The sequence below is a fragment of the Alexandromys fortis genome, unplaced genomic scaffold, assembly GCF_014885135.2.
Source record: "Alexandromys fortis isolate MF-2015 unplaced genomic scaffold, M_Fortis_MF-2015_v1.1 scaffold_0, whole genome shotgun sequence".
NCBI classification, from domain to species: domain Eukaryota; kingdom Metazoa; phylum Chordata; class Mammalia; order Rodentia; family Cricetidae; genus Alexandromys; species Alexandromys fortis.
Genome location: NW_026067949.1, coordinates 34,020,240 through 34,026,923, shown reverse-complemented (window position 1 = coordinate 34,026,923; position 6,684 = coordinate 34,020,240). Strand labels below are relative to the sequence as shown.

Below are 6,684 nucleotides of genomic sequence, written 5' to 3'. Positions count from 1 at the left end.
ATTTCCAGGTCAGATCCAATGAGAAATAACAACATTCTTCATAAAACACAATTCAGTAATAAGTGTTTATAACATATTCCACTAAATTTTGATAACTTAAATTTGAAAACTTAAGATTATGGTTTAAATCTTAAAGTATTAAAAACTATAACCATTTAAATAATTAAATTTAAAAGTCCAAACTCTGTATATTCAACATAAAATGAAGTAAATTATTAGCCTTCAATATTAACAAGCTTTCTTTAAGTAATTGAACATAATAGTTCTATAAAATGTAAAAATAACATAGTTCTATAATTCATAAAATTGCTTCAAAGACTAAAGCATCTGCTATGTGTGACTATCTATTTTCAGATCTTAGCTTTGAAAACAAAATGTGTTGTGTAGATTATTGATACTACATGCTGTGGTCATGTTGTCAAACTGCCTTCAAAATATAAAGATAATATCCATAGAATTGAGCCACTTTCAGTCTTGAATGAAGAATTCAGTTCTGAATGGAGAATTTTGTGGTTAATTCAGAGACACATAACTATTCAAATTCCTGAGAGTAATTGACTATCGATACTTGTGGAGAGAACAGCTATACCATCACTATCCCCCTTCAAAGCCTAAGGAAATAGTTAGAAGGGCCATGAACAATCTAAGAAATGGAGGACAAAATAATTGATGTGAAATTATGTCATTTTGCATCAAATATCTGTTGCATACATGAACTTAGAGCACCTGCAGCTACTTGCACAAGATTTTTCAAGATCAAACAGGTTACAAAATACAGCATGGAGTAAGAAATGGTTCCTGATGCTTGATGTGCCAACCCGAGCATAGGAGAAAATGGCATTAGATTTCTGCCTAAGGAGGGACAGTCACTTTATTTCTGGATGTGTTTTGTTCATTGGTCTATTGCATGTGCCACATAGGATAAAACCTACACTCATGTGAGTACAGGTAGCACTAATTGGACTTATTTTGTTACCATAAAACATATGAAAAAAGACATGAAGTTGATGGAGCTGTGTATGTTGGTGGGTTGACATGAGCTCTAGGAGAAAGTTGGGATGATATGACCAATATATAGAATAAAGATTTATAAATTTGTTAAAGTAAAGGAAGAAGAATAAGGATGAGGAGGATAGAGAGGAGGAGGACAATGATAACAAGACTTCCACACAGGTATGATTGCACAGAATATTTTTCATGGAATGTAAATTTTGTAAATGTAAACCTTGTACTTGCTTGCCAAAGCACATTTTAGTTCACCCTATTTAGTCTTGTATACATTCTAAATTCTTTCATTGAAGTATTTAAAAATCAATAATACAATTCTGTACAATATTTGATACACATAATATTTACATAAAATGCCTGATGCTTTATTTATAGTTTCTTTTTTAGTTATCCCTCTCAATTTATTACAGAATTTTAATTTATTTAAATGTAATACCTTGGCACTATATTTCATATATACATGTTGAAATATAATTTTAATTATTAAATGATATAAATAACTGCTTTTAAAATGATGCTGGTTTTTACTTGCTGTTATTATAGTCACATGTTTTAAATGTAGTGCAGTGTCATTTTATCTCCCAAATAATTCTCCCTAATATTCTTGATATTTCTTTTAATAATCTACACACAAAGATTAATTTACTTAAACAACACTTAATTTTAATATTAAATAGCAATTATACTATTTAGGCAAATGGACATTTATCAATATATATCCAGAAACAGTACTTTTCTAGAGCTATTGAAATATAAGAAGAATTTTATTTTTTATAACTTCTTAAAGATTCTAGGAATAAGATCCTTCTTATAAACTATGGAAAAAATATAAGTGCTATTTGAAAATTTTATTGTGCAAAGCCTTTTCATATTCATATCCCATTAAAATTAATATAATATGTTTTTCAGGAAACAAATATCTTCAGAAGAATCAAATTTTGAGTAGCTGGCATCAATAAATACAGGTAAGCATATTCTCGCAGTTGACTTGGATGGTCACATGGCCAACTGGTGAGAATTTATAATTACAAAGTGACATGGGAGGTTACACTGATTTAATGGGATAACTGCAAAATGAGATTGAGCTAAAAATCAAGTTGTAGTGGTTACATTAAGATCTTGCACCAATATTTTAATCTTTCTGACTCAATTTTTTCTTTTACAATGTGATGGCAAGTATATACATATATGTGTGTGAATACAAATGCACATATATATGTGTGTGTATATATATATATGTATACGCATATACACACATATATGTGTAACATAGTGTGTGTATGAGAGAGTGGAGAGTGTGGTGGGTTGAGCAAATAATCATGCCTCCCAATACATATGAACCCCTTAGGAGGTCTGAGCAAACCCAGGTGCCGGTGCTTACCTTCTACCTTTTTTAACAGACTCCCTGAGAGATTAGCGTGTCTCTGCTTTCACTCTCACTGTAGAAATTATGCAATCACAGTTGTATTACTGCTACTGACTTTATGTGGGTTCTATTCCCCAATTCAGGGCCTCATATTTGCATGACAAGCTCTCTATACACTGAGGAATGTGCCCTGCCCAGTGATGGAGTTCTGAAGAGATTGACATGATTTAGCTCAGGCATGCCTCTCAGAACTTCTCCTGAATTACATTACAATCATTGTTTGATTCCTGCAAACACAAAGCTTTCTTTATTATTCTGTTTCATTGTGAATTACCAGCTTCTAGTGATATTCTTCAGAGAAACAAATGACCTTAGCAGCATTATTCACTTCAAATGTATATGCTGATTCTCTATCTCTAAGTGTATTTTGGAAGGAATCTCTTTCAGATGCTTGACTAAACTTCAATAAACATTTTATTTCAATCAGAATGGGTAAAACAATTAAGGTTAAAAAACAACAATGCAGGAGAAAGCCCAAGTTACTGAATAGAACAAAAACACATATAAAAATATATCAGGAAATCGAAATATTTCTCTTCTGCTTACTTTTGATTAAGTAGCAAAAATTGTTCCTGCTTTTGCTTATACATATGCAAAATGAATTAATATATTAACATAATCTATTGCCATTCCACTTGCAATTATGAATATTTATTGTGATAATGGTCAAAAACTGATTACATTTCTGGTTTATCTACTTTCTGCTATTTGTTTAATATATTATAGAGTCTATTTCCACTTACAAAAATCTGTGTTATAATGGCAGTACTCTCAGAAATCACAGGCTTATGTTTTCTTGATTATATCCAGACATTCTGTAGAGCTAGTGACCAACAGTCTGGCTTTCTTTGATTCAACTTTATGATTCTGATATAGGGAACAAATGTGCCTACTGATGGAATTCTCAAGGTATATTACAACCATTAAGCAACACATTTCTATACAAAAATTTAAATATGAATATGATTTACTTTTAAATTTTGCTGTGTACCAAGTGATAACTCATATTTCAAATAAAATCTATTTGCTTGATATCATATATTATTCCTATTAATTTTAAAAATAATGCACACTAGCTACATTATTATCCCTTGAAAACTGTGCCTCTTGATGAATGACTTTCAAATTGCGTAATGAACTTAACAATAAATTATAAAATTAAAGATATCTTGAAAAATAATTTTATTCCAGGAGATTTGTTTGTATTTTCACTCCAACCCTGCCAAAGGAGTTAAGCCTTGATTCACAGGGCAGAGTCTATGTTCAGGTGGCCAAAATAAATCATAAAGTTTTCTGGCAGACCCAGACGAAGAAAGAGAGACATAGGGAGGAAGGAGATGTTTGGAAGGATTAGCAGACCTTTTTGATCTGGGAAGGTGGAGAGGAGGGCAGTTGATTTTTGATGCTTGTTGATCTATAGATCTATCAGGTTTATAACCTAATGTCTAACTCCCAAGCTTTATTTATTAATAAAACAATAATAAAAGCCACCTTGTAATTTATTACAAATTTTATATTCTTCATGCCAAGCTAAAATTGTTCAACAAGCTGATCTTATAGGGAGGACTGAATTTAAGAGTGAACGTTTTTCTTTTTACCTTCACCCCTGAAAGAAACACCATTAGGTACCCAAAAGGAAGCTAATGAGACTTTTAAATCTAGGAGATTTAGAATGAAGGTATTCAATATTCAAAAATAATTTATGCCTTATTTGACACATTTGAGCTACAAATGTCAAACAATATTAAATAGCCCAATTCTTCAAAATGACAGAAGCATCAAGCCATCGGAAGTAGATTTATAAGCAGATATTCAGTGCATAACACTGCACAAAATATTTTCTTTAAGTTCTCATAGATTATGTTATTTTTCCAGACAGATAGACTATGTGCTATTGTAGGAAACAAATCATAAGCATATTTATTATATTATTCAGTATAATGAATAGCAGGTAGAAATTTATATTTTCTAAATATTTGTCAAAAAAGAATAAATAAATATATTGAAAGTTATAGGCTAATAATTTGTAGTAATACAAACAATATGATATGAGCATTTTTGGTGATAAGAAAACATTGGATACCAAAGAGTATGTTTTGAATTTAATTACACAAAGTTCTCAACTAGAAATGGTATTTGATATTGAAAATTAATGTAACAAATATCTTTGTGGAAGGAAGATAGTCATTGGAAAATAAGCCAGGGATACTTCTGAGATGGTAATAAGGACATGTACTTTGTCCCTCTACATCTCTTTGTTTTTCCTATGAGTGTGTTTCTTGTGTGTAGGTGTGTGCTTGTAGGTATTATTTTAGTAGTCTTATAAGTGTTTATACTTGTAAATGTTATTAAGATACAACAACCTATGCTTCTCTTTTATAGTAAACATGCATGGTTTATATAGACAACCATTGACTCATATAAAAGTCACACTAAGGAGAATGTCATGATAAATTTTTGAAATATTTAAAGTTAATGAAAAATGAACACACATGCATGTGCGTGCATTCACACACACATTATACTATTTTGTCAACTTTAATACACAAGCATATCAATGAAACCATAACTCTCCTTTTCTTGTTTGTGAACAAAAACTTACATTAATATTACAATATAGTACAACTTCAACATTTACAAAATTCTTAAATAAAAACCTCCCAAATTTAAAAGTCTAAGTTCCTTTAAAAAAATGTTTCTTAACTCTGATCTCTTGCTAAATACAAAGCAAATCAATATTTTTTTTATTTCAGAACTGAAATATTATATACATATATATGAAAGATCATATATATGAAAGATCATATATATATAATGTTTAAGCAAAATCAAAGTTCAAAAATGTAAATATATGCTCTGGAACTCAGTATCTAGATTCTTGCACTCATTCATAATCTGCTGGGTTTCTAAAGATTTGGACGTTCCCCTTCTCTGGCTCAGTCAAAACACAGATCTTGTCCAAAGGGCTCAGAATGGCTCTATTCCAAACACATTCTTGTCCTCAGGTGCTGAAATCTCCCACATCCTAGGATCTCTGATTTGTCTGAAGCTACACTTCATCAGTTGGCTCCCTGGCCTCTCTCTAAAGGAAACTTTGCCGTATGTTGCCAAGCTTCAGTTTCTCTCCATGACTGCTTCAAACATGGGATTTCTACTGAAATGACAAAACAACTTTCCCCAAGCTCTTTCCTTGCCAGTATTCAGGAACTCAGATATTTCAATGTGGTGGGAGGTCTCAGGTTCTCTCCATGACACATTTAATCTTACAACACAAAAACAACTAAGACGATTATCACACATTGCCAAGTTCTGCTTCCTCTTGAGATAAAGCCTCTGGGCTGGGTAGTAATATTTTCATGTCATCCCAGCAGCTTTAATAAAAAAAAATATGGAATGCTTCACAAATTTCTGTGTCATCCTTGCACAAGAGTCATGCTAATGTTTGCTTGGTAGTTTTATGTCAACTTGATACAAGATAAAGTTATCTAAAAGAGAGGAATATCAGTTGAGAAAATGCCTCCATGAGATCCAGCTTTAGAGCATTCTCTTCACTAGCGATTGATGTAGGAGAGCCCAGACTTGTGAGTACTGCCATCCCCGGGATGGTGATCCTGTCTTCTATAAGAAACAGGGGGAGCAAGCCATGGGGAGCAAGCCAGTAATCAGCCCCCTTCCATGGCATCAGTATCAGTTCCTGCCTCCAGGATCCTCCCTCGTATGAGTTCCTGCCCTCACTTCTTTTTATGATTACAATGTTATATGGAAGAACAGTTCATCAAAATAAACTCTTCCCTCACCAAGTTGCTTCTGTAATGCTTTTTCTTCCTAGAAATAATAACACTATTACATAAACTGGACACAGAGAACCCACAGAGAGAGGACTACTGAACTTGCCTAAAGGTGAGATGATCTTTCGGGGTTCCTGATTCATGAAAGAGTCTGCAAGACATTCTTCAGAACAAGCAGATAGTGACTGCCTTTGAAATTTCCTGCTTCGTGGAAATGTCTGCTGGAAAATATAGGCCTGTAGGCCGAAGATAGATGCCCCAGTGGTACAAAAGAACTTTGGGTGACTGTACAGGCAGCAAGATGTCTCTGTCATTTCTAGAATTTTAGAAGTTGCTTATTTCTTGTTTACTTAGGTAATATTATATCCTTCTGGAGTCTTTGATGCAGTTGAAGAATAGATAGTTATATTTGTTTTCCTTAGTTATGATAAAGATAAAATAGATGTAAATATTGTAATTTTT

General features: G+C 32.4%; 1 non-coding gene across 1 annotated transcript; it reads right to left on the bottom strand.

Moving 5' to 3' along the window:
- Positions 1–5,816: 5,816 nt before the first annotated feature.
- On the bottom strand, positions 5,817–5,919 carry LOC126506630 (U6 spliceosomal RNA). Its single transcript, XR_007593283.1, has one exon. It is a non-coding gene; the product is annotated as a U6 spliceosomal RNA (small nuclear RNA).
- Positions 5,920–6,684: the final 765 nt, after the last annotated feature.